The 27,445-nt window shown below is 46.1% G+C and overlaps 1 long non-coding RNA gene across 1 annotated transcript; it reads right to left on the reverse strand.

The window, feature by feature from the left end:
• LOC132249596 (uncharacterized) lies at positions 1-26,724 on the reverse strand. The gene is made up of 2 exons (XR_009461102.1): positions 26,615-26,724; positions 1-2,861 (listed from the first exon to the last, which is right to left on the reverse strand). It is a non-coding gene; the product is annotated as an uncharacterized LOC132249596 (long non-coding RNA).
• Positions 26,725-27,445: the final 721 nt, after the last annotated feature.

Below are 27,445 nucleotides of genomic sequence, written 5' to 3' on the forward strand. Positions count from 1 at the left end.
TTTCAAAATAACAGGTTTATTAAACAGACAACACACTACACAGCCCCATGAAGTTATTGGTTCCTACACACACACACACACACACACACACACACACACACACAATGGTAGCAGGAGAGAAAAAGGTTTGGTGGAGGGATTGAAGTCAAGGTGTATAGGGACAGAGTCCAGGTCCTTTGCTTGGGAAAGGAAGGTGGGTGATAGCTACCTATCCCAGGCTATGAGTTGATCCTTGATGGCTAGTTGGGGTCTTCTCCAGCAAGGTGTTGTCCAGAGGGGGGCCACGGGCAGGGCCTCTGGGTGGATAAGTGATGTGGCATGGTGCTGGTCCAGATGGAGAGGACATCCCACCGGGTCTGTCTTCACGGCCCCCTATTATAGGGGCAGACCTTCTATGACCCTAGTGGCAACGGCATGCCCAGGCAAGGGTGAGCCCCTGGTGTACTGAGCATATGCACTCTAGGCTAGGACATGCAGTTTCAGTGTCTGTAATGGTGGGTTAGCTGGTTTCTGCAGCAGTCTTTGTCTTCCAAATCTTGAGCCAGGGATGGTCAATGCAGGGTGATGGTTGGGTCGTTGAGCTGATGGTCCAGCTGTTGAGTTAATTATTCAGTAGAGACCTGCTGCTATTGTATCTCAAGAACCCTCATTCATCCCCATTCATTCAGGAACCAATTTACATGAGACTGGTTAGACATGAGGCATAGGTTACACCCGGGCAAAGGACACAAGATGGAGGCTTGACATACAAAATGGAAACTTGACATAACTTGACATGACTTATGCTAATTTACACATGTAGGCCTAAATCATATAGTATCAATAGAAAAAAAACAGTAAAAATTAGTAAAACAGTAATCACACAGTAAAAATCAATATAAATATAATAATTATACAATATAAAACAGTGGATCAAAGGAGAGAGAAGGAAAAAAAAAAGCTTGCTACAAAAATGCTAAAGCTTATTCCATGTCTTAGCTCACTCATACTTATCTATAGGGAATACAGAGAAAGAGAAAAAGTCAGAAATAGTTGGGGAAGGGAGGGAATGTATTTCAAAATAAAAAGAAAAACTGGGGGTTTTGCTACACCATGACAGTTCCATGGAGTAGTGGGCAGTTTGACACAAGCAAGAATAACTCTGAGGATGCTTGAACTTACATCAAAGACTAGCCTGTCTCTGACTGGTCCCAGAGAAGCATAAAGGTGGTTGGAAGAACAGCTCAGCTGGACTCTGGAACTTGGCCATTGGCTATCCTGGGATTGCACGAGGAACAAGTCAGCAAAGGCTTTAACATAGGAAAGCTGCATTTTAAATCTACAGTTTCCTTTTTACCAAGGCTACTCTCTCTGCAACCAGACCAAATGCAAGTAACAGATCTCACTTTCTACCCAGCAATTAGAACAAATCTGCTCAGCCCTAATGCATTCATATTTTCTCCCCTAAGGGAATGCAGTTTCGTAAAGGACCTGTTAAAAGTATTCATTCTTCTGCCGCTCTGCTGGTTTTAGAGAAAATCGTTGCCAGACATTTTAAAAGAGCAAGATTCAGTTCTTCCTGTAATACATGCTTGCTCTGCTAACATTGTCAGATCATTAAACATTCTGATTTAAACCTGAGCTGCAGTCAGTTTTCTTACAGTATCTATGTGTTAACAATAATTTACAGTGAATAAACAGCACTCCTGTTTCAATGACAAAACAAACAGAACAGGACTACATTTCCCTCAAGATGACTCACACCAGGAAAAGCCAGTCTGGACATTTTGGCCTGTTCAAATGTTCCAATGGTACAGAAAAGGTTAAAGTAAAGGAACAGCAAATTAACTATCATAAATAATCATCTAAAATGCTTAAAAGCTAAACATACTCCTTCTTTGACCTCATCCAATCCACCTTCCTTTCTCTCCACACCACTGAAGGTGCTCTCTCATCATAATAACTTCCTATTGTGGCGGTCGAGTGGTAGGCCGGGCTGCGGCCAGTAGCCCCGAAACGGCAGGCGGGTACTTTTGACCGATGGAGTAGAATTAGGCACGGAAGCGTATCAGTTAAACAAAGAGATTGCTTTACTTACACCGTCGATGAATACAGCGTAGGCAGAAAGTTAACTTCAGTTGCAACCAGACGAGAGCTCTTTAAACCAAGATGAACTGTCCGTGATAATTCAACGAGCATGCAGAACACGGAGTACAACAATTCAATGAGCATGCAGGGCACGGGGTACATCGGGAAAGTCGATGACGGGGAGTTATTGGTGGTTGATCGGGCCACCACGTTCACTCCGAGATGGGCGCGGAATTCTCCAACGTGGGCGGAAACTGGTCTAACTTTTATACGGCTAGCGAACCAATTGTTAGTTGCCACGTAGGGATAATTTAGAACCAGCCAATAATGGTGTGCGTATTTACATAGGGATGGCGGGAACTTTTCTGCATCGGGGTTGTCCCCCGCAGCAGAAATTTCACCGTGCCGAAAAGCTTCACTGTGCTAGAAAATTTCACTGTGCCGAGGCACTTAACTACTAAGTTCTGACATGCCCCCTTGCCGATGGCACAGCTGGAATTGGAGGACATGCACGTCGTTTAAATCGTCATCATCTCTCTCGTCATATGGTAACCGGGTATACACAAAAGCATACAATGAAAAAAGATCGTCCTCAACAGATCGAATCAAATAATAACCAATACAAACACAAATACACATAAGTATATTGGTTACAAAAAGTTCAGTTATGAGGACTTCAGTAGGTGTCATGACGAAGTCACACGTCAGGCCCCCGCGTCTCCAGTACTTTTCTTCTCTCTCTCTCTTCTCTTGGGGGTTTTGCTCCACCACACTCCCTGGGCCTCAGGCAAAAACTGTAAAGAAAAATTTCTTAGAACAGTTAATTAATTTTTTCAGAGCAGAGCTTAGTGGTTGAGTGCCTCGGCACAGTGGAACTTTCTAGCACAAGGCATGGTGAGATTTTGTATGAGGGAATTTCTCGGCACGGTGGAGAACCCCGGCGTGGAAAGGTTCCCACCACTCATATGCAAATTCACACATTATTATTGGCCAGTTCTAAATTATTCCTACGTTGCCACTAGCAATTGGCTCGCTAGCCGTATAAAAGGTTGGAGCAGTTTCCGCCCAAGTTGGAGAACTCCGCGCCCATCTCGGAGTGAACGTGACGGACTGATCAACCGCTGACGACTCCCCATCGCCAACCAACCCTGACATACCCCCGTGTCCTGCATGCTCGTGTTTAGAAAGATATCTCGTCTTATCAGAGCTCCTCGGTTAAACTGTAACTGAAGTTTGAAGATAACTTTCTTCCTACGCTGTACATCTCGACAGTGTAATTAAAGCCATCTTTGTTTGAACCAGTACGCATTTGTGCCTAATTCTACTCCAGCGGTTGAAAGTACCCATCTGTACATGCCGGGTTTGTAGCCACAACCCAGCCGACCCTTTCCCGGATCCCCCTCGACCCCCACAAACTTATACTACAGTGTTTGTATGGAACCGCGCGCGCGACGGGACAGCCAATTAAATTCTCCACTCTTTTCCGCCCTCCCCAAAGCACACGATACAGGTGCTCGGGCACGGCTCCACTCCGGACAATTCTCTCTTTCATGCTCACGGATGTGACCAATGCAGAAATGGGATGACGATCCACGCAAGTTCATTTGGCATGAACTTAGGTGCCACGTGGTTTTTTGTCCGTGCTCAGTAAGATGACTCGTCGTTTGGCTCCCCCAGATATTGGAAGCCTAGTTCATATGCCAGTTGCCATTGGTCCACATCTCCCAGGATTCATAGTTGTCATTTAGTGAGCCTTGAATGGTGTAGGAGGAATCCAAACATGATCGTTTCCTCTGGCGTTCTTTGCAGCAACGGCTGCAATGTTCATTGAAGGTCAGATTTGCGATGTCTTGCGCTCTGAACCTTGATCGGGCATGCAGCAGATCGATGCTCTAAGTCACCAGAGGTGCCCGTGTCCGTCTTCATAAGGGCCTGTAATCGTGGGAGTTGACGTAAAAGATTACACGCGGGTTGGCCAGCCAGTGGGTTGAGAAGAATACGAAGGATGACGGCATTTTTTCCTCCATAAACTTCAACGCAGGCTTCTACACCGTTGAGAGTCACCGGAATGATTCCAGGGTTTCGCAGGTAGCGGTGAGGCCACGGTCCTCTCTGCTGGGGCGGTGTCAGTCCCAGTGCGTGCGCTCTGGAGTTCCAGGAACAGTACAAGATTCCTATTATTGCCAGTAGAATTTGTTCTGCACTAGCCTTCGATGGGCGGCCGTCGTGCCATGCATGGGATTTCTGGCCGACTTGGCCCGCAACAAGTGCTGGAAGTGGGATGGGCCAATGAACGTTGCACGTTACTATGTCTATGTCGGTGGCGTGCCCCCCACTCCATGAGGCTTGACGAGTTAGGAAGCTAGCCTCTTCCAAGTCCAACAAGTCGGATCCAAACCCCACACTAGACGTCCCAGCCACATGGCCAGAGTTTCTTCAGACTTTATTTTTGATTCTTTGCATAACTCTTGTAACTCAGTCCAAGTACAAGCACGATAGGTGATGGTGCGAACTACATCCTGCGCATTGATTGCTCGGTTGACTATCGCTACAGGATGAGCTGCTGTCGAAGCTGTTGCTGTATCTGGTGGGAGGGGCGGATGCACTCCTCCGCTCGATGCCCCTTCCCCGTGGTAAGGAGGTGGAGCCACCGGGAGTGACGTCACCTCAGTGGGCTGGATCGCTGGGCAGATTCCCGCCGGTTCCTCTGAAGCTCCGCCCTTCTTTTCCAGGTTCTCCGGGCGGCTCACTCCTTCCTCAGTGCCATATTGGAATGGCGTCGACTCGAGGCTTTCTTTTACGGCCGCGTCTTTAGCCGCCTGAACGGCTGTGAGCAGTTGGGCTTCCAAATTCGCATTCTCCCGCAGCAAAGTTGTTATGGTGCGGAACATCACATTTAACATTCTCCCCTTGTCGCACTTCAGGCCTGCCCTCTCAGTTGTGGCGCGTCCCTCCACCTCTAGATTTTTACGGAGCTCAGAAAGAAGCTCGCGGCCCCTCAGTCCAGACGCCAGGGCAGGGGGACTGAACCGGTCGATCGGCGTCGGTTCTCCACTCTCCTGCACGAGTCGCATACAGCTAGCATACTCTTGGCTCAAAGTCGGGTCTACTGTGCCCCCCAGTTTGACTCTGGTGAAGGACGTGGTGCTTACTTCCTCGCGGGGCCTAAATAGAACCAGCTCACTACCCATCACACATCCGAATGCTCCGGGGTGAAGATGCGCTTCCCAGTCTTTCGAAGCTCCCTCTTCCCCCTTCAGCGAAAGGTAACCGCTGACGAGCCTTTCACCCATTCCACCCGCTTGGTGATAGGCGATGTGTGCCCCTAGTTCCACAGCGTGCATCATGTGGTGCCTTTCACTGCTCCAGGGGAGGTTTCTAACTAATTCTAACTCCATCGCGTCTTCCCCAGATCCTGTTCGTGACACCATGTGGCGGTCGAGTGGTAGGCCGGGCTGTGGCCAGTAGCCCTGAAACAGCAGGCGGGTACTTTTGACCTATGGAGTAGAATTAGGCATGGAAGCGTATCGGTTAAACAAAGAGATTGCTTTACTTACACCGTCAATGAATACAGTGTAGGCAGAAAGTTAACTTCAGTTGCAACCAGACGAGAGCTCTTTAAACCAAGATGAACTGTCCGTGATAATTCAACGAGCATGCAGAACACGGAGTACAACAATTCAACGAGCATGCAGGGTATGGGGTACGTCGGGAAAGTCGATGACGGGGAGTCATTGGTGATTGATCAGGCCACCACGTTCACTCCGAGATGGGCGTGGAGTTCTCCAACGTGGGCGGAAACTGGTCTAACTTTTATACGGCTAGCGAACCAATTGCTAGTCGCCACGTAGGAATAATTTAGAACCGGCCAATAATGGTGTGCATATTTACATAGGGATGGCGGGAGCTTTTCTGCATCGGGGTTCTCCACCGCAGCGGAAATTTCACCGTGCCGAAAAGCTTCACTGTTCTAGAAAATTCCACTGTGCCGAGGCACTTAACTACTAAGTTCTGACACCTATCAAATCCCAGAACTTCTATTCTAATCCTCCTTGATCTCTCAGTAGCCTTTGACACACTTATGCCCTATTTATTAAGGTCCTCCATAACCTTTGGTGCCTCTCGTCTGGTTGTTCCCTACTTGTGCCTTTAGTGGCATCTGCCAGTAGTGGTCTAGCTGGCTACATATGTTCAACAACATCTTCCCCTCAAACATTCCCAACTACTTGATTTCTCCGTCACCAGTACCTCCCCTTCTCTGCCACTCAGACCCATCATCTAGGCATCATCTTCAATACATCTCTCTCTTTATACCGATATACAGGTCCCTTTAGACCAATAACTTAGTCCTGATACTTCTATCCTTATGATATTGCTAAGATTCAATTTTTCTTGCCTGGCCAACCTACTACAACTCTTATTCAAATCTTCATCTCATTCATGCTTTGAATGCTGTTATATCCTCTTCTCTGGCCTTGTCATTTCTTAGACTGTCCTGCCCCACAAGTCTGTTCCAAATGTTGCATCTACAGTCACTTTTATGACTTGACTCTTCAACTACATTATCCCTCTTGCAGCCCTCCACTATTTCCCTTTCCTCCACTCCATCATATATGAGCTTTTAACAGTGCTTCAGGATTTGTTTCCACCTCATCTATCAGATCTACTGAATTCATGCATTGTTACTAATCCCAAGCATTCAGAGATCATGAATTAGACCGCAAAAAATATGGAATTGTCTTCAAAATCATAAAAAATAAAATTACATAGTTTTATGCTTTCTTTCTGACTGCTTCCCATCCCAAATTCTGGCAATTCAACCTAATTTATTAAGCTGTATCAGACAGATGAATTTTCAGTTAGCTACAGTTCTAAAATGTATTATTTAAAACTGGAACTTAGATTAGTTTGGAGGTCTTGGGAAATCAATGATTTATTACTGTTTTTTTGGCCTTTTAGCTAAGATCATGAATTGTAAGAAAAAAGTAATGTCTAAGTTCCACAGCAGTAGCCAGTCCTTCCAGGCTCAGTAGAAATAGCACTCAAATAGAGTAGAAATAGCACTCAGTAGAAATAGCACTCATGTCTAATGTGCTTCTTTGGAAGTCTAGCATTGCGACAACAGAGCTGCAATCAAAAATTGTAAAAGATCCATTCAGAGAATATAGGCATCTGAGCTGAAGTTTGCTCTACATGGAGGTAAACCCAGCGTAACTCCAGAGTAGAATTACCATAGATTTACTACAGATTCATCAAGTCTGGTCCAATCTTTTTAACATTCCTCTCATTTCTGTGCAAGAAATCTTAGAATATGCAGCCTGCCTATTAACAGCACTGTTATGGCCAATGGTGAAACAGATTCTCCACAAACAATGAGACTGAAGGCAAGAGAAAGTTTGAGCAGCACTTACATTTTTTTTAAGTAGTAAAAAGGACTGCCTAAGTTACTCATGAATAGCAGCCATTTCTGCTCAAAAGATATTCAATAAGTTTAAAGCACATTCTCTTCTCTCATACACACACACACACACACACACACACACACACACACACACACAGCAACAAGCTATCACCGAACCTACACTGACCGCATTACACTGCAGAGAGTTTCCAGTTTGGCTACAAGTTCAAGTTGGAACCAGATGACTCATATCACTATAGTTTCTCATGACATCCCAGTTATTAATGTCCCAGATCTCACTCTGTCTCCTCTCTAAGGAGAACAACTAATATTTAATTGCCTCATGATGTATACTCAGAATGAATACTGGCCTAATTGTCCCTAGGCAGACATTTGGATGAGAGTCTGTGAGAAACAGCTTAGAGCATGTAACGCTGAATATAGGCCTACTGAGCACAATAAAAGTGAAAACTTGTAACTGTCTTCCTTACTCTCTCATTCGTCCAACTAACTAAAAATGTTAAGAAACACTAGAATAATTAACCCAAAACAACAGTTAGCCATATATTAAGCTTCTTACTGCTCTGAAGAACTTGAGGCATATTTCTTTAGTGCACAATCTTGAACAGAAGGTGATGCATTTTAAAGCAATGTAATGTTTTTGCTGTGCTGCTGTCTGTGATAAGACAGCATGGTCAAAAACCCATGTTACTTTAAAAGTGGAAATGCCTGAACACTTCTGCGGACAGCTGGTTCAATAGTGAAGACAATGATATGCTGATATATTCATAAATAAATGGTCCAAGTTTACTGTCACTGAGTTTTATCATACACATTAGCCCTGAGTTGTCACATGACCATAATACAGATACATGTAAATCAAGAAAGCTTCAATAATTTAATATAACTAATGGCTTATTGATTATCCATTGTTTTTTCTTCTTCTGGTTTCCATCTATGGGTGAGGTCAGCCACTTGCATCATACCTCTCCCCTTGCCGCAGTCTATGAATCTTTTGGTTGGATGCTCAGATCTCACCTATCTTTCTTCACAGCTTGTCTTTCTTCTTCAGTCTAAGCCATTCTCTTGGCCTACTGCCAGTTGGGATCATTTCATAGATTGTTTGAACAGTGGTCTATATCTGTCCTGCCTTATTGTATGGGCCACATTATTTCAAGCTAACTTCTCTGGCTTTTTTCATGTTTTTTTTTTTGTTTTGATACTCCCAAAGGGTGTCCTTGGTGTAATCATTTTTCACCTCATCTTTCAAGCTGATTCCCAGAATCTGTTTCAACTTTGTCATCTCTGTTCTTTTGTAGTATATTTTCCTTTGTTTTTATAGTCCAGATTCCACCCTACATATCATCCCAGTTTTATCATTATCTTCTACAAAATGACCTAGTTAGTCTGATTAGTATCTTGTAATCACAGATTACGCCAGATATTTCTCTTCATAATTTCCATACCAGTCTTATTTGTTCTGATAACCTCTTCACAGCTTCCTGCTTTGGTTATGATAGTGCCTGGGTACTCAAACTTTTCCATCTGTCTTACAGGTTGGCCCGTGACACCTATTATTGCATTACGTCTGATCCATAATGTAATCTATTCCTACTAATGTTCCCTGTATGTTACTTAGATGAGTTTTATCAGGCACACCTTTCCCCTGCAGGGATCAGTACAGAGTCTCCCTTGGCCCATGATCACATGCCTTTTCCAGATCTGCAAACATAGTTTCCTACTGTGTTCCAGGCACTTTTCTTGAAGCTGTCTTACTATAAAAAGTTCATCCATTATGGGTCTTCCTGAGATGAATCCAAACTGCATACCTATCGTGGCCATTTCCTGAAACCTTGCTTCAATTATTTTAACTACTGATCAAAGAAATCTTTCCATCATCTTGTGTTGTCCTGGTCATATCAAGATGCCACCCTCCATCGTTTGCTGTTCATCATGCATTATTCACCTGCTTAAAAAAATGTGGTCATCAGTTAGGGACAAAAGCAATTTATGGTGATGTGGTGACTAATTACATATTACCAGTATCCTCCAACAAATAATCAAAGAGAACATTTTACCAACTGTGCCCGCCGGGCCTCGAACATCCTGTCCCGAGCGTCTTTGCTACGGGTGTACCCTGATGTCCGCCTTGGCATCGCAGGTGGCCCTTCAAGGAGGTGTTTACGCGTGATGCAGTCCTTCCCTATCTCGCCTGCCATGACTTTGAATCTTGCTACAGTGGGGGGAGGAGCTCCGGTATTGCTACAGCTCCCTTGGGGCCACTTACTTCTCCTGTGGTTTTCTGCGAGGCTCCACCTCCCCTCTACCTCACCCTATACCCAGCCTGGCGGGCCACTGTTGGTCCTGCGGCCACTCTCTCGCATGATGGATGTACACTGTTCCCCGGGCTTTCAGGCCTCTGGTGTTCTCGGTTGACACCTCGCAATCCTGAGGCTCAGCTCTCTCTGGTTCACCTCTCTACCCAACCCCTCCAGACATGGGGAAACACAAAAATACTTTACAAAAAAAGGAGAAAAAAAAAACCTCCACCAGCACCACGTGTCCCTACTTCTCCCGAAGTATCTCTCAGTAGTCACACTCAGCCCCTAGGGCCCACTTCTATCCTCCCAGCACCCCTTTTTTCCCTTGAAGCTGTCTACAGTTCTACCTGTGGTCATGAGACCTCAGGGTTATCCCTAATCTCTCTTGCCTTTGTCCCCTGGGCTCCTAGGAATGTAGCCCTCTCTCTGGGTCTTGTCAATACTGCCGCCCTCTCTCTGGGTCTTCTTGGTAACGCTGCCCTCTCTCTAGGCTTCCTTGGTAACGTTGCCCTCTCTCTGGGCTTCCTTGGTAACGTTGCCCTCTCCCTGAGGAATCCCTTCAGGTTCCCCAAATCCCTCCACTGTCCCACCTGGTTGGAGACTGGAGGGAAGATCAGTGCCGCCTCCTCCTCCGCGGTGGCTGCTGGGCTCGGGGTCTCCCCAGCCTTGGTCTTCCTGGTCTTCCCTTCTTCGCACAGGAGCTCCGGCCCCGAGCACAGGTTTACCTTTACCGCCGTCGGCCACTCCGCCTTCACTGCGTGAGGCGTTGGATCCTCCTCCAGTGGGAACTGCCATCTCCTGTCCTGCTTGTTCTGCTCCAAGCCTCCTGTGTTCCCCACTGGCTGGGGCATCCACCTCTTTGTGGGCCATCCTCTTCATCCATGCTGGCTGGTAATTGCTGCTGATGTCACCGGCTGGCTGCAACTGTACGAAAGCACAGCTGATGGCTCGTGCGGGTTCCTTCCAGTGCTCCTGCTTCACCGTGGGTCTCGCTGCAGGTGAGTGCTCTTTTTTAAATTTTGCTTTGTTTGTTCTTCCTCTGGCTCCCAGTCCCAGGGTCTCCCTCTTAGCCTTTAGGGTCCCCCCTGTTTGTCTCTCCCTGTGACACCAACATTACACAGGATGATCATTACTGGTCCAAATAGTCTGGCCATTGCATGTAAATCAAGAGTATATCTACACTGCAGCAAAGGCGATCCCAGACAAGAATGTCCTGAGTTGACTCTGTCCACCTACTACTATATGCAGGCTCCAAATCTAGAAATATGCTAGAGAGGGTGATTAGCAGCCACCCTTAGTGGGTCATCTGTAGTAGCTGCTCTCAGGCATGCCAAACATCAAGAGCAGCCACAGAGGAACACCACAGAGCAGTTTTACTAATGTATTTCCAGGTTTGGAGCATACCTGTGGGAGCATGGGAGAAAGGCACACTCAGGGTACACTACTGCCAAAGTGGAAAACTTACCCAAAAAATACACTTGCAGAAATTAGGTGTGTCCATGAACAATTCATGCACAGAGATAACAAGCTACATCTTCAGATAATAATATTCAAACTTAAATAATTTGATCCACTCTTGTTGCAGGTATTCCTTTTCTCCAGTTTTAATCCACTTCTTAGTCAGGTGCAGAACACAAAAGCCAGTTGCCACCAACAACTTCTCTCCCAAACCAGCTCCTTAAATGTGTTCAGATTGTTTATCAATAAGGTTGCTGTGAAGGGTTCGTCTGGGTTATTTTTCCTTGTGATTGTGAAAAAAGGATTTGTCTGAGGAGCCTGATATCTGGCATTCTCAGAACATGGCTAAGGATGTTAGTTGTGCTCAATCCAAGATTTCAAAATTCTCTATTTTTTCTGAACTCTGTACTCTAATTTTCATTGCAGGCAGCTCATTGAAATCTTCTTCACTTCCCTTGAGATGATTTTCTGTTATTCCATTCTTCTGACTGAATAAGGAGCATGCTTATTACACTGCTACTAATGATTCATGGCTGATGCTGCTAGGGTTAGCCTTCCATGCTGCAGTTAGCTTCTGAGGTATATCAAAGATATAGTCCTTCCCTTGGGAAAGATGCTGCCTAGTACATAAATTACTCAGCATTATTCGAAGCTGCTCCCTCTAGGACAATGGGATCATCTGGGGTCATATTGACTTTCATAACCATGGGGATCAGCTTGTAATTAAAAGCAGTTTGTTTAGCAGTTCTGCTTAAGCTATCAGTATTTTGCTGCGTTTCATTTATTATGTATCCAGGAGACAGATATCATTAGCTGTTTCTTCCATTCTCTTCAGTCATGTGGAACTTTGAATTTATGTAGCATATTTCAAACAATCATCTCAATGCACTATATAAATAGTAAAGAAGCCTTGCAACACCCTTCTAAGATATAGCAGGAAAGAATTATGTATTGCACCCATTTTACTGATGGTTAAATTAAGGCTATTACAGCACTGTTGATGGCTTGGTTGGGAAACTGTCCTTATGTAGGGTGTGCCGGCCGGGAGCGGTCTGAGGCTTTCGGGGGCACGCGGCAGCCCTGGCATATGGGTCGGGGAATGCAGGACAGCAGACTAGAATTAGGCACAGACGCGTAGCGGTTGATTAAAGATTATTTTACTTGCACTGTAGATGGTCGCAGTGCAGGCAGGGAAAAGCTTCACTTAAATTGCAGTTACAAAACTCGCTCGAACAAGACCCGTAGAAAACTCGAGCCTCTTAAACCCGGAAAGAGCTCTGGATACACACACACACGAAGTTTGCTAGGATCCGTGGACTGAGTGTGCAGCGAAGGGTACGTCGAGGGATCAGGCGGTGACGGGGAGAGGCTACAGGTTGATCAGGCCCCTATATCCTTCTCTAAGGCACACGCAGGGTTTGTTAAGCTCCACAGCACTTAGAGTTCTCCACAAGATGGATGTGGAGTCCTCCTAAATGAGGTCCTCTCTGGAGATCTCCAACTTGGGCAGAAACTGCTCAAGCCTCTTATACAGCTAGCAAGCCAATCACTAGCCGCCACATGGGAATAATTTAGAAACAGCCAATAGTGGGAAACAAATTTGCATGCGGGTGGCGGGAACTCCTTTGCACCGGGGTTTTCTCTTTGCAACTGAGAATTGCACTGTGCAAAGAAAGCTCCTCATGGCGGGAAATAATTCTGCAGTGCCGAAGCACACACAAAATCATACCCTTGGGTCATGACATAGGGAAACAGTATTTGGCCACAGTGGGCACATCCAGAAGTGCATGGATGTTTGGCTCCCCAGGGACAAGTAGCAGCAGCGTACCTTGCACCACTGCTTCCTGCCCCCAGGGTATGCCCATGCCACACACGCTGTGGTGTGTGCCAAGTTACCCTGGGAGGGGTAGGGGAGGCTGGGGCCACCACTGTGCTGCCCCCAGTAGCCTTACCTAGAGTCCTGAGGGTCTCCCAGGGCTGCAGCCACAGCGATTCTGCCATGCGGAGCTTTTCAGGAGTGCACGCTGGCTGAGCATGCGTTGCTCCAGGGTTTTGGGGGGGGTTGGGGGGGGTTGTTTTTTTTTTTTACCCATGGATGTCCAGGAGTCAAAAAAAAAAATGTGAAAAAAAAACCTGGTGCAGCGCACATACAGACAGTGTGCCCTTGCAGCATGAAGAACACTAAACTGTGCAGTATGTGGCACTGCATGATCACACTCATCTGGACACGCCCAGTGGGTCCGATGCATCTGTCAGTTCTAGAGTAATTTGCTATATATGAAAACATTGTGAAAATAATACAAAGGCACTAATCAGCACAAAAGGCCATGTATTGCAATGCTTAGGAAATCATACCTAGATACATTCAGTTCTTCTAATGGTGCTGTCTCATAAATTGACCATTTAAGGCTTCAGCGTCAGTCTTCCTAGGGAGTAGGGATCTGACTGAGGATTGAACTTTCAGAGCAAATCAAATGAATCCCAAACCTAATCATATATAAGAAATGTTGCAAGACCTTCACATACAATAACACTTTTCCACCATAATTAGAATCACATTCACAATGTCATTCATCCCCTCCCCTCCTGAATAAGAGAAAAATCCTGAGCAAGCATAGCTTACTGAAATCTAAAAGGGAAATAACTGGGCAGCGGCAAATAACCATATTAGGGCCATTTAGGCATCAACATGAGTTGATGATGTGCACAGCTGCACCACAACAACGGGAGTTGTGTTACCTCATGGAAACACACCACCTCACAAAGCTCCCCAGTGCACACAGAAAGAGTGCATTTTGGTACATATCTCAACAGGCTAGCATTGGGAAAAGGGGATAAAGCGCTGATGCTCCCCAGAGCACGGGAACTTGCAATGCTCTTGCAGTGAGGAGCGTTGTAATGCTCTTGCATTACATTTTTCTCCCAAGTGCTCTAAAATTGTGTATGTGCATAAAGACTCAGCGATAGGACAGGATTCAATTTTATGGTTAAATATTTTATTGGCCAAAAACTGCAAATTCAAACAAAATTGTGTGTGAATTAATGTCAAATGTTTCAATTATTTTTGATGAAACAAAATTTTAAAAACCAAAAACGGCAAAATGTTTCTGATTTTTTAATGGGACAGTCCAAGTCTGCATTTCAAAATGAAGTACCAAAATCAAGTATCAAGTCTAAATTTACTTCAGTGCAATTAAAAAGTTGTTTGTTTTTTTTTAATGAGATGACAAAACAAAATCTTTTGTTCCACCAAAACATTTCTCCAGCCCATATTTACTCAAATCACTGATCAGTGACTTAGGCGAGGGGGTAGAAAGAACTCTGTTCAAATTCGCAGATGACACTAAGATGTGGGGGGAAGTGGGTATGCTAGTAGGAAGGAACAGGCTGCAAGCTGATCTAGACAGGTTACAGGGGTGGGCCATTGAGAACAGGACAGGGTTCAACACTGACAAGTGCAGGGTAACGCACCTGGGGAGGAAGAATCAGCGGCACACCTACAGTCTGGGGAACTCCCTTCTCACCAGTGTCAAGACAGAAAAGGATTTTGGAGTTGTCATTGATGCCACAATGAACATGGGCCAACAAAGTGGGGACACGGTCAGGAAGGCCAACCATACCTTGTCGTGCATCCACAGATGCATCTCAAGCAGGTCCAAGGAGGTGATCCTCCCCCTCTATGTGGCACTGATCAAGCCACAGTTGGAGTACTGCGTCCAGTTCTGGGCGCCACACTTCAGGAGGGATGTGGCCAATATGGAGAGGGTCCAAAGGAGGGCCACCTGCATGATCAGGGATCAGCAGGGTAGGCCCTACGAGGAGAGGCTGAGGGACCTGAACCTGTTCAGCCTCCAAAAGAGAAGGCTTATGGGGGATCTAGTGGCAGTCTACAAACTAGTCAAGGGAGACCAGCAGGCACTGGGAGAGTCCCTGTTCCCCCGAGCACTACCGGGAGTTACAAGAAACAATGGACACAAGCTAGCAGAGGGTAGTTTCAGACTAGACATTAGGAGGCGCTATTTCACTGTCAGGGCGGCTAGGATCTGGAACCAACTTCCAAAAGAAGTGGTGCTGGCTCCTACCCTGGGGGTCTTTAAAAAAAGTCTGGACGAATGTCTGGATGGGGTCGTTTGACCAAAGTAGTCTTTCCTGCCACGGCAGGGGGTCGAACTAGATGATCTCCTCAGGTCCCTTCTGACCCTACCAACTATGAAACTATGAAATCTAAGATGGCCCTAAATTTAAGACAACAATCCAATAATTAGATTCTATACATGGAAAATGTATAAATATGTTATAATTTTCCATGTATAGAATATAATTCTTGGTGGGTCATCTTTAATTCATCCCTCCCACCACTTCAGGAGGGAAGTGCAGGTGGTGTGATTAAGTTAAGCAGCTTGCCCCCTGTTTGTGCCTGCCCCCCTCTGCCACCTCTGCCTCCTGCCTGCTTCACTTCAGCCTCTGCTCCCTGCCACCCTCCATCCTCCACTCCTCTGCCCTCACCCTTGCTCAGTGACAGCAGGCTCTGTTCCCATTGTAGCCTGGGGCATGGAGCACAGCCCCAACCCAGCCCAGCGCCCACAGGACCTGTGCAGACTACAGGGCCAGGCTGGGGCCATGCTCAGTGCCCCAGGATGCAGCATGCATGGAGCCTGTCAGCACAGAGAGAAAAGATAAGAGAGGGGGTGGGGACGCCAGAAGAGAGGCAGGTGGGGGAGCAAAGACTGTGTGAGGGGGAGATTGGGAGAGGAAGTGGGGGAGATGGCAGGATGCAGAGGTAGCCATGGGGAAGGCAGCAACTACAGCTATGGACCTGAAGGGGCTGGAGCCTGAGCCTCAGCAGCCACCTGCCCCTTCCCCACCCATACTCAGTTCTAAGACAAGGGGCTTTTTCCCCCATGTTACACGGGGGGACACACCCCATTGTAAAATCAAGTAAATAAGTTATTGTTTTATCCAAGAAACTGAAAACAATTAATTTCAGGCCTCTACATTTTTTTAATTAGGCTTTTGTTTGGTTGAGTTATTCATACAGACCTTCTGAGCAGACCTGAGCCTTAAATGATTTTTCAGTAGTCATATGTCACATGTACCAGTTTTAGACATATACAGACTTATTAATGGCTGTAGCCGATCCCTCTCAAATCACTACCAAAATTGTATGGGGCCACTTAGAAAAGTTGAATTGCTGAAGTGGAGTACGGTTTAGCTGCATTGCTATATGTCTGTAATACTAGAGAATTATGGACAACACTGAGGGCCAGATTCTGATTTCAACTATGTATGACTCTCTAGTCTTCTGAAATCATAATTGCTTGAATTTATCCCAGATTTACATGGTTAGTAATTGATATCAATGTGAGGTTCATATTTCAAGCACAACAGCACTTTGGAGTGTTTTCATACCAGTGCATGTCAGACACTTTTTTATTGAATTTATTATTAAATGACACAATCTTCTAAAAGTTTTGTCACTCTTCTAGTTTAAGCTACATGAAATTGGTACCAAATCCCATATCATAGAATTAAATGAAATCCATTAAAGATTTTAATATACCATTGGTAAAGTTTCTGGGAATAATATTTCCTCGCAAGTAATATTTAATGAGAAAACAAAACTACTTGGCAAAATAATCTTTTTAAAAACAGAAGAAAACTAATAAATTAAGAGACTCGTCCATAAGTCAAAATGACAGATTCCAGACAGGCTAATATTTCTGCCAAGAGATATGTAATGCTTTATATTAGTACTTAAAATAATAGTTTACAGAATATAACATATACTACTTAATTTACTTACTTCAAAACTCAGATATTTACCGTACACAAAAGCATTCTATATTTATGTTATGTGATTTATTAGTAATTATATTTATAACTATTAATAATAAAATGTTATTAATATTAATTATTAATATTAATGTTAACTGTATCATTAGAAGTGTAAAAATTAGATTCGATTTTTTTTTTTTAAATCAGGTAAAATGGGCTTTGAAAGTCACTGGAATGTATTTTTCTATTTTAAATACACTAAGAGTCTACCATAGAACTAATGTTCCCTATGTCTGGAATCTATTTAAAAATACAGACACGTAACTAAACTCTACTCCCAAACCCTGATATGACCGAACAGATTCTAAGCAATGTAGACAAGGGATGACAGGTATTTCACTAATTAAAATAGATACATTTCAAGGTTAGAAATCTGATTTCAGTTAATCAGAAACTGTTGAGAAACAGGCCACTCAAACTCTGAAGGCCTAATTCCTATTTACACTAAAGCTTCTTTATATCTTTCTGGCAGTGCAAAGAAGCCTACAAGTAGATATAAGCGAAGTGTGTGTAAATCCATTTGCACCTACTTTTAAGGTCCCATTACGCTGCAGGGGAGGTATAAAGGGCCTTAGTGTAAATGAAAAACAGATCCCAAGATAAGTTAGATCTGCCTTCAGGCTCTGACTTCATTATTCTGGTCTGTCTCTTGGTAGCTTGATCCAACCCCAAGTAGCCAATAGCTGATAAAAAAAAAAAAAATGTCTACTATAAATGTTTTTCAATGTAAAAAATGTATGTTTGATTCACTATATTTTTCACAAAAAGTAACTTTTCAACACAAATAAAAATCTGTCTTCAAAAAAATCCAAGCTCACCAGAACTGAATTTTTTTTTTTCAGCTGAAAGCAAAAACATTTTGAGAAAAGCCATACATTTTCAATTCAGAAATTCTACTGCAGAGTTTCCTGAGAGTTTTAGTCAGGTGGAGCAAGCCTACTGACCAGCGATTACATGATGCATCAAGAGGGGAACATATCCTAGAACATCCTGAGGGATGGAGTCCAGGCAGGAAGCCAAGTACTAAGAGGGGAATGGGGGCCTGAGGCACTCGAACAAAAACTCACTTGGCTCTGCATAGTGGTATTTTCCCATTTATTTCAGTAGTCAGCTAAAATTCTTCTGGCTGATATTTTTCAGAGGGTGGGTGGGTTATATTTCCTCAGAAAATCCAAAATTTTCTGGGGAGGGAAAAGAAACAAAACCCTCATTCTCTTTTGAGAAGCTAATCCAAAGCTTGTTCCAAAGTTGCTGACTTGCAATTTCCCATCCTTAATAAAGACTTGTCCAGTATCATCCCATATAAATCTTAGCTACCATGAAATACAGAATTTCAGTGAACTCACATAATAATCATAATAATACAGAATCTCAATGGACTCACATAATAATACTTACACATAGGCAAACAAAAAAGCAGTGACAGTCAATGCTTGTATTGCATCTGTACTATTGCTGGTAAGGGGGCAAAAAAGATGAGGATTTTACTTAGTTAAATTTTTCCCTTAAGAAATATTTGGCATTTTAATCTAATATGGTAAATCAAAAGTCATTAAAGAATTTTTTTTCATGTATTCAGCTAAAACCTGCTACTCATTCAAAGAGGTCTGATCTACTCAGCCAAAGTAGGTGACAGTTAAATGAATGGTAAGGGACAAATTGAGAGCTTAGGTTGCAAGGCCATGAAGAGGCATAACAGTCAATAAAGTTCCCCACCCCTATTAAGAACACTGTATGGATTCCTTCAACTGTGGCTTTGGGTGCATGGGTGTAAGGTGTTGTAAAGCACTAGCTAGTTCCCTCTGAGCCACTCAGTGAGGAAAAAGCAGAGCCGTGACCCTTTTGTCTCATGAACAGGCTAGTGAGACAACAGTATGTATGAGGATATTACCACCCTCTGTGCTGCTGTAGTATGCGCACACAGCAGTCCCTAGTCAAAGCAAGAAAGAACTTTGCTATACGTACACTGGTGACCTCATCCTACCTCCTGATCTCTCTTGTGCCCACATACCCCTGCACTTACCCTTTTCCTTAAATTCTAACTCTTCTGTGACTCTTTCCCCTAAGAAAATACAAACAAGTTTTAGTCTTCTATCTTAAGCAAGCCATCCTTGGCCCTTCAGCTACCACTGCATCTCTCTTCTCTCTTTCATCTCTAAGAATATAGAACAAACTCTTTACAATCACTGTCTGGAGTGCCTGTCTTCCAATTTCATTCTAGACCTCTGTAATCCTACTTCTGCTCCTTGCACTACACTGAAATGGTTATTTTGAAAGATTATAATTAACTTTTTTGAAGATAAATCTTAAAGACCCAGTTCTCTATCCTCGTTCTCCTTGATCTGTCAGCTGGCTTTAATGTCTTCCCTTGGGTTCTAATCATTTGTCCTCTCTCTGCTCTCCTCCTACACCTCTAATCAGTCCCTCATCGTGTCTCTGGGAGGTTCCTCCTCATTCTTCCATCAGTTTTCTGAGAGTTTCCCCACACTGTATATTTGGTTTCTTCTCTTTCTGTACCATCTCTGTGGAAAACAAATTCAGCTACCATCCCTGTCCTGACAACTCAGATCTATTTCTTTATTCCAGATTTTCTATCCAAATGAAAATTGCAGCCCTTCTCTCTGATGGCTCCTCAAGGAAAACTATTCATCACCTGAGCCTCAATATGACTAAAACAAAGCTCATCATGTTAGACCCTCCTGTTAGCTCCTCCTTTGATCATTGTGGACAACATAACTATCCTGCCTTTCATTCAGGCCCATAATCCAGGGATCATTTTCAAATTTCACCTGTCTCTAAGTTCTCTCATTCGGGTTCTCTGTAAATTTTGCATATTCTTTTTTGCATGGCATCTGTGAGCCCTATGCTACTCACCCACACAGCTAAAGTTTTCACCCATAATCTCATCCTGTATCTCAGCTACTGAAACAGCCTTTACTTCAGCTTGACAAATGCAACTGTTGAAAACTATCTAGCCTCTCACTTTGGGCATTTATGCACATACTTTTTCTTTCAGCGAGGTGCTGGAGATCCACTGCCTCCAAGCAGGCTTGATTAATTAAGTCTACTCTGCACATCAGCTGACTCAAACTGCACTGCGCCGCATGCAGTTGTATAAGTGGTGAAATGTGTGTCAGCGTGCAGAAAATGGTGGTGGTATGGTTTTGAACTAAGCACCTCACAGGTGTTTTAGTTCAAAAGCACACTGCCACCACTTTCTCAGCATTGACATGCATTTCACTGCTTATACAACTGCAAGCATTGCAGTACTTCAACATGTAAAAATGCCCTTTTGACCATATCATCCATGTCAGTGTATCCCTCCATTGGCTCCCCTTTTCTATCCCATCAAAAATAATCTCCTTGTCTTCACTTTCAAAACTCTTCACTGCCCATCCCCACTCTTCAAGTCATCTCTCACTCAGTTTTGAGAGGTCACTTCTGCCTCCCATCAGTCAATGACACTAATCTCCATTGTCCACTTAGATTTTCTAAAACATATCCTTGTACATAGGACCCTTTTTTGGGAGGAATTCCTTGAAAGCATATGCAATTTCCCCCTTAAAGTTCTATTTACCATGGTACCTAAAGAAATCTTGAAAACGAGCTGTGGATATGCTCTGAGTATTTGCCTGTAAAGCTGACCAATGCTGTCTCCTTGTTTCTTAATGGTTCTTGTCAGCCTGCGTGCTTCTGTTGTATCTTGATGTAGGGCAGGGGTAGGCAAAATACGGCCCTGTGGGCCACATCCAGCCCACAAGGCCATTCTATCCAGCCTGTGGGTTCCCTAAAAAAATTAGAAAATTAATATTTATCTGCCCTTGGTTCCTGTAAAAAATGACAGGAACCAAGGGCAGTAGGACCCAGGGGAAGCCCAGCAGGCTCCCACAACAGCAAGGCCCACCCAGCCCCACCCCCACAGCCGGAAGGCCCAACAGCGGCTTCTGGCCTGGGAGCATGTGGCTGCCCCAGTGGCACCAGAACCTCAGGTAAGGGGGAAGGGTGGGGGGAAGGGCAGGGGAGGACCCCTGGCAAGGAAGGAGCACGGGGAAAAGTGGCCCGGGGAAAAGCTGAGTGCAGGTGGGGAGAAAGCGGCCCCTCACCCACCCCATGCCTGGTGCCCCGCACTGTAGCCGCTTGAAGCCCACATGGGGCTCCCTGTGCCTGCTCCAGACAGCCCCACAGGCTGCAAGCAGCTGCAGCAGGGAGCACCGGTGATGGGGCAGGGGAGGGGCCACTTTCCCCTGTGCTTATCTTTTCCCCAGGCTCCTTCCCAATGCAGAAGAAAGCGGTCCCTCTTCCGCCCCGTGGCCAGCGCCCTATGCTGCAGCCACTCACAGCCCACGCAGGGCTGTCCAGAGCAGGCACAGGCAGCCCCAGGCAAACTGCAAGTGGCTGCAGCATGGGGTGCTGGACACAGGGTAGGTGAGGGACCGCTTTCCCCCGCCATTGGTGCTGCACATAGCAACAGCAGCAGCTACGCCCCTCCGCCACTTGCTGTGCCGGGAAGTGTTTGCCACTGTCGCCTCTAGGCTGCCCAGTGCGCGAGCTCCAGGTGGGCAGTAGCAGCCAACATTGCCCGGCATGGCAAGTGGGGGAGCTGCAGCTGCTGCCGCCAATGGGCGAGTATAGAGCTGGCTTGGAGCCCAGGCTGGCAGCAGCCTGGGTTACAAGCTGGTGCTGAGCATGGGGAAGAGTGGCCCCTCGCTCACCCTATGGCCAGTGCCCCACACTGTAGCCCCTGGAAGCCCATGTGGGGCTTCCTGTGCCTGCTCCAGACATCCCTGTGTGGGCTGTGAGCACCTTCAGCAGGGAGCACTGGCCACAGGGTGAACAAGGGGCCACTTTTCCCCATGCTCAGCACCAGCTTCTTCCCTGCCAGTGAGCAGGGGATCAGGGCTGTGTGCTGGCCCCCCGCCTGTACTGCGGGGCTGGGGGGCACTGGGTGTGAGTAGGCACAAGAGCCAGCGGGAACACAGGGCCCACACCGGTGTCCTGGGGCCAGTGCCAGCAGGGCCCAGAGCAGGGTGGCAGGAGCACAGGGTCCCAGCCAGCAGGGGCTCTATGGAGCCAGGCCAGCTCCCCCCTCTCCCTGTTGGTGCAGCCCAGCCCAGCTCCACAGGCCCCTGCCAACCTGTGCCCCGCTTTAGGCCCCACCAGTGCTGGCCCTGGGACATTGGTCCCAAGACATTGGGACATTGGTCCCCCAACATCCCAGCATGTTTTTCAGCCCTGGGCTGGGCTGGACTGTCTGCTCCAGAGAGCAGGGCTGGCCCCACTCCTCTCCTCCCTAGCCAGAGCTCCAGCTGTCTGAGAAGGAGATAGAGACTGCAGCCAGGAGACATCAGCATTTGCCTGGCTTCCCCAGTCCCCACCCCCAACCCCCTTGCTGCTCAAGCAGGGATCCCCCCTCTCCCACAGCACAGACCAAGCCAGCATCTGGTCACAGTTATGCTACTGCCATGCTAGGTAATGCTGAGATGTGTCCATGTGTGTGTCTCCAATTTCACTGGAACAAAGCCAGACAAAACAGTGTCTGCTTAGGGCTTTTTTGAGCTAGTCAACAGGTCATTTGGTAATGTCCCTCCATTCTTCCTTAAAAATGCTTTGCAAAAAGCTGTTTAAGAACAGCTTGAACTAATGAGAGAGAGGCTTTGTTTTCTTGATGGGCTGATAAGCTTTGTGTTCTGATAAGTTCCCTGCTGGCTGTTGGCTGCTGGCTTGCTTCAAAGCCTGAAATCTGTCAGTGTTCAACAAGGGACAGAGAGCAGTGTGAGAAATGACTCCAAGATCCCTTTCAGCCACTGTGTTGTTGAAAAGGGTGTTCCCCAGCCTACAAGTATTAGGCCTGTGCAAGTTGGCAGCAATCTGATCCGGCTTTGAATCCAGCCACTTCGGATGCCCATGATCCAATCTGGAACTCCAGACCGGGTTTCCGCCTCGATCCAGCCAAAGTGGCTCCGAAGCTTTGGAGCCTCCTTGGAGATCTGGCCATAGAGTATAATGGGGAATCAATGAAATATCTATAACTTCATTATTTTTTGTCCAATTTGGACTAAGCTTGCAGGAATGGTAGCCTCTGCTGAGAGCATGAAACATGCCAAGTTTCAGGAAGATTGGTGCAGAGGTTTTGGGGAAATTGTACCCCAAATTCTTGAAAGCCAAACTCCTGTCACGGCTGTGTGTTACACCACAGGGGGGTCAAAACTGCAGGGATGGTAGCTCTTACTGAGGCCACAAAGCTTGCCAAGTTTCAAGATCAGTGCAGGGGTTTGGGGATAAATGCACCTCAAGCTGTGGACAAGCAAAACTCGTGCCATGAGTGACAGTGTGTGTGTTAAGGTGCAGTGGGGTGACAGCTGCAGGGATGGCGGCCCCTGCTGTGGCACCTGCCAACTGTCTAGGAGATCAGTGCAGGGGGGTTCTGGGGCCCTGCACCCCTAGCTGCTGACAGGCAAAACTCATGCCAAGACTGTCTCTGTCTTGGGGCAGTTGATTGTCTGTATTGATTCTTTCCTCTCCTTAGCCTGGTTTTGTAGGTGCTAACTGATGCTCGTTAAGTCGTTATGTAGTAGCTGGGTCCTGTGTATTGAGCTGGTCCCCGAGTCCCTGGTCCCTGAGTGAACCATGATTGATTGGTAACTGGGAACACAGCAGCTTAGCAGCCAGGCCTACAGTAGTGTCTCCCCTCCCCACCCCAAGACAGACACAGTCCATCCCACAAACACCCATGGCACCAGTTTTGCTTGTCCACAGCTTGAGGGGCAGTTCCCCCCAACCCCCTGCACCGATCTTCTTGAAACTTGGCAGGCTTTGTGGCCTAAGTAAGAGCTACTATTCCTGCAGTTTTGACCCCCCCCCGTGTTGTCATACATAGACGTGACAGGAGTTTTGCTTTCAAGAATTTGGGGTACAGTTGGCCCAAAACCCCTGCACCATTCTTCTAGAAACTTGGCAGGCTTGGTGCCTCAGTAAGAGCTACCAACCCTGCAGATTTCACCCTGCTATGTTGTAACAACTAGGCGTGACATGAGTTCTGCTTTCAAGAATTTGGGGCACTGTTTCCTCCAAGCCCCTGCACCAATCTTCTTGAAACTTTGCAGACTTCATCCTCTCTGCAGAGTCTACCACCTCTGAAATTTTCGTCCAAATCTGACAAAAAACAAAGTTATAGATATTTTATTGTTTCCCCATTCTACCCTGTGGCCGGATCTGCGAGGCGGCTACAAAGCTCTTCAGAAGCTCCGAACTGCTTTGGGAAGCCCAACGAGGCCAGCACTTTGACCTGGATGTGGTGCTTTGGACCCAGAAGCATCCAAAGCTTCTCTGAATCCAAAGCTCTGTCCAAAGCCTCGCACAGCCCTAATAGGTATGTTGCAGGTTCCTTCTCCCTAGATGCAACACAATGCACTTGTTTGCATTGAATTCCATTCCATTCTCATCCACCCACCTCTGTAACCTGTCTAGACCTAGTTGGATTCTGTCCCTCCCCTCCAGTGTGCCCACTTCTCCCCACATCTTTGTGTCATCAGCGAATTTGGACAGCATGCTTTCCATGCCCACCTCCAACCCGCTGATAAAGATGTTGAATAGCACAGGCCCAAGGACCGAGCCCTGGGGAACTCCACTGTGCACATCCCTCCATGTCGAAAATGACCTGTCCACCACCACTCTCTGGGTGTGACCATCAAGCCAATTTGCCACCCATCTGACTGTGTAGGCATCAATGCCACAGTTGCCTAGTTATTTTATGAGCATGGGGTGAGAAACAGTGTCAAAGACCTTCTTGAAGTCCAGGTAGATGACATCCACCTCAACAAACGCATCTAAGGACTTTGTGACCTGGTCATAAAAGGAAACAAGGTTAGTCAGGCAGGATCTGCCTGCAATGAACCCCCCGTGTTGGTTGCCCCTGAGCATTACCTCCCATGCTGGGCCCCTGCAAATGTGCTCTTTGATAATTTTCTCAAAGGTCTTCCCAAGGACCGAGATGAGACTAACTGGCCTATAGTTACCTGGGTCCTCCTTTCTCCCCCTTATTGTAAATGGGGACCACATTGGCCCTTTTCCAGTCCTCTGGGACCTGACCAGAGCACCATAAGCCATGCCAGGGGCCCTGCTATGACCTCCACCAATTCCCTCAGTACCCTTGATTGAAGAGCATTTGGGCCTGCTGATTTAAATACATCCAGCCCCTCCAGAAGTTCCCTAACTAGATTGTCCCTGACCCTAGGCATGGCATCGTGTCCCCTGATCCTGTCCGTAATACTAGTGGGGAAGTTGTCCCAGTCCCTGCTCAGAAATGTGGAGGCAAAGAACTCGTTGAAGAAATCAGCTTTTTCCTTTGCTGCAATCACCAGATTGCCAAGCCTGTCCTGTAGTGGCCCCACATTACCTGGTGCCTTCTTATTCCCTATATATTTGAAAAAGGACTTTTTGTTATCCTGAATTCTGGTCACCAGCCCTAGTTCTGTCTCTGCCTTGGCTTTCCCAACTGCCTCCCTGCAATCACAAGCAACGGAGGTGTAATCCTCCTTGATAATAGTCCTTCCACCTTATTGTCCTCAGGCCCTCCTGGATGCCTTTACTGAGCCAAGGGGGCTTGTTAGCACTCTTGCCCCCTTTGGCTCACATTGGGACTGAATCCCTCTGAGCTTGGAGGATTGTCTCCTTAAGGAACAACCACCCATCCTAGACTCCCATCTCATTGAGGCTCCAAGTCCCCAGTGTCTCTCTTATTAATCTCCTTAGCTCACTGAAGTTGGCCGTCCTGAAATCAAGGACTTTTGCCTTACTGCTTGCTTTCACCACCCTGCACCAGATAGTAAATTCCAGCAGATAATGGTCACTAATGCCTAGGTAGTCAAGCACCCTCAGATCCCTCACCAGGTCATCGTCTGTGGCAAGGACCAAGTCCAGCAAGACATTTCCTCTGGTGGGAACTGTACCTCCTGGACTAGGTGGAGGTCCTGTATGCAAGCTAAAAACCTACGTGAGCATTCAAACCTGGCTGACTGATCCTCCCAGCAGATGTCTGGGTAGTTTAGATCACCCATTACAACCACATCCCTTGTCCTTACAGCCTCTGTGAGCTGACCTGAAAATTCTAGATCCAGCTCATCCCCCTGGTGAGGCGGTCTGTAGTAGATGCCCACTATCAAGTCCCTTTCCCCATGACCCCCTTGCATTCTAATCCAGAGCACCTCAGTTTGCCCCTCTTCTAAACCCACCCTGATAATTGAGGATGTGTACTGATCATTAACTTAGAGTGCTACACCCCCTGCCCTTTTTTCCCTACTCTATTCCATCTATACAACCTATAGCCCTCGATGTCTACTGCCCAGTCATGGGTAGAATCCCACCAGGTTTCTGCAAGCCCAACCAGGTCTGGGTTTTTGCTAGCTAGCAGGAGGGTGAGTTCCTCCTGCTTATCCCCCATACTTCTAGCATTTGTGTAGAGGCAATTGAGACCTTTTATGGGTGTTCATGCTTCCCTCTTGTTCCCAAGCTTGCCCAGGCCCTTGTCACTTACCTGGGTTGTTCCTGCTTGCATCACCTGGCTTCATGTTGAAGTGTCCTCCTGCACCTCTGCATCGCCTTCCCCCGAGAAACCTAGTTTAAAGCTCGCCGTACAAGATCAGCCAACCTGGAAGAGAAAATACCCTTACCTTTTGGGGAGAGATGTAGCCCATCCTGCCCGAGCATGTCTCCTGCACTAGGTTCAACTCTAGCACCCCCCCCTTCCCCCCGGCTTCTAGCCTTAGCCACTTCAGGCATGTGCCTACATTTCCTAAATCAAAAGTGAATGTCTATCCACTTGCAAATAGGTTCAATCTCTGCAGGTTAGACTAACCTGCAAAGATTTAATCAATTCAGGCTTGGGTTTTTTGAATGTCTGTCCCTAGCCTAACAGAATAAACCAGAAACAAGTCAATTGACATGGACTGATAGTCATAGAAAAAATGTGAAAATGAGATTAGGAATTTGGGGGATACATTTTATAAATTAAGAAACTAATAAAATTAGTAGAATATACCTAAATCTCAAGATGGCTTGAGCTCAGTGAGGAGAAGGGAGCAGATGTGCAAAAGGTTATGATTCTGGTACCACTTCTCTGTTGTAGTATATTGACCAGTTGAAGTGTGAGAAGTAGTAAATTAGAAATGTTACCAATCACTGAACATTTATATTAAAATAAACCTGTATAAAAATATGAGTAATTTCATAATTCATGTGTTCCATTATAATTCATATTTAATCTGGAACATTCTACCATCATTGTTTCATTCTTTTTCTAACGTATGTATTTAATTGGGTAACCCTGTTTTATCCCCTGCTTTCTTTTGTTTTCAGGCTCAGATGA

Source organism: Alligator mississippiensis, chromosome 3 (genome assembly GCF_030867095.1).
Source record: "Alligator mississippiensis isolate rAllMis1 chromosome 3, rAllMis1, whole genome shotgun sequence".
NCBI lineage: Eukaryota > Metazoa > Chordata > Crocodylia > Alligatoridae > Alligator > Alligator mississippiensis.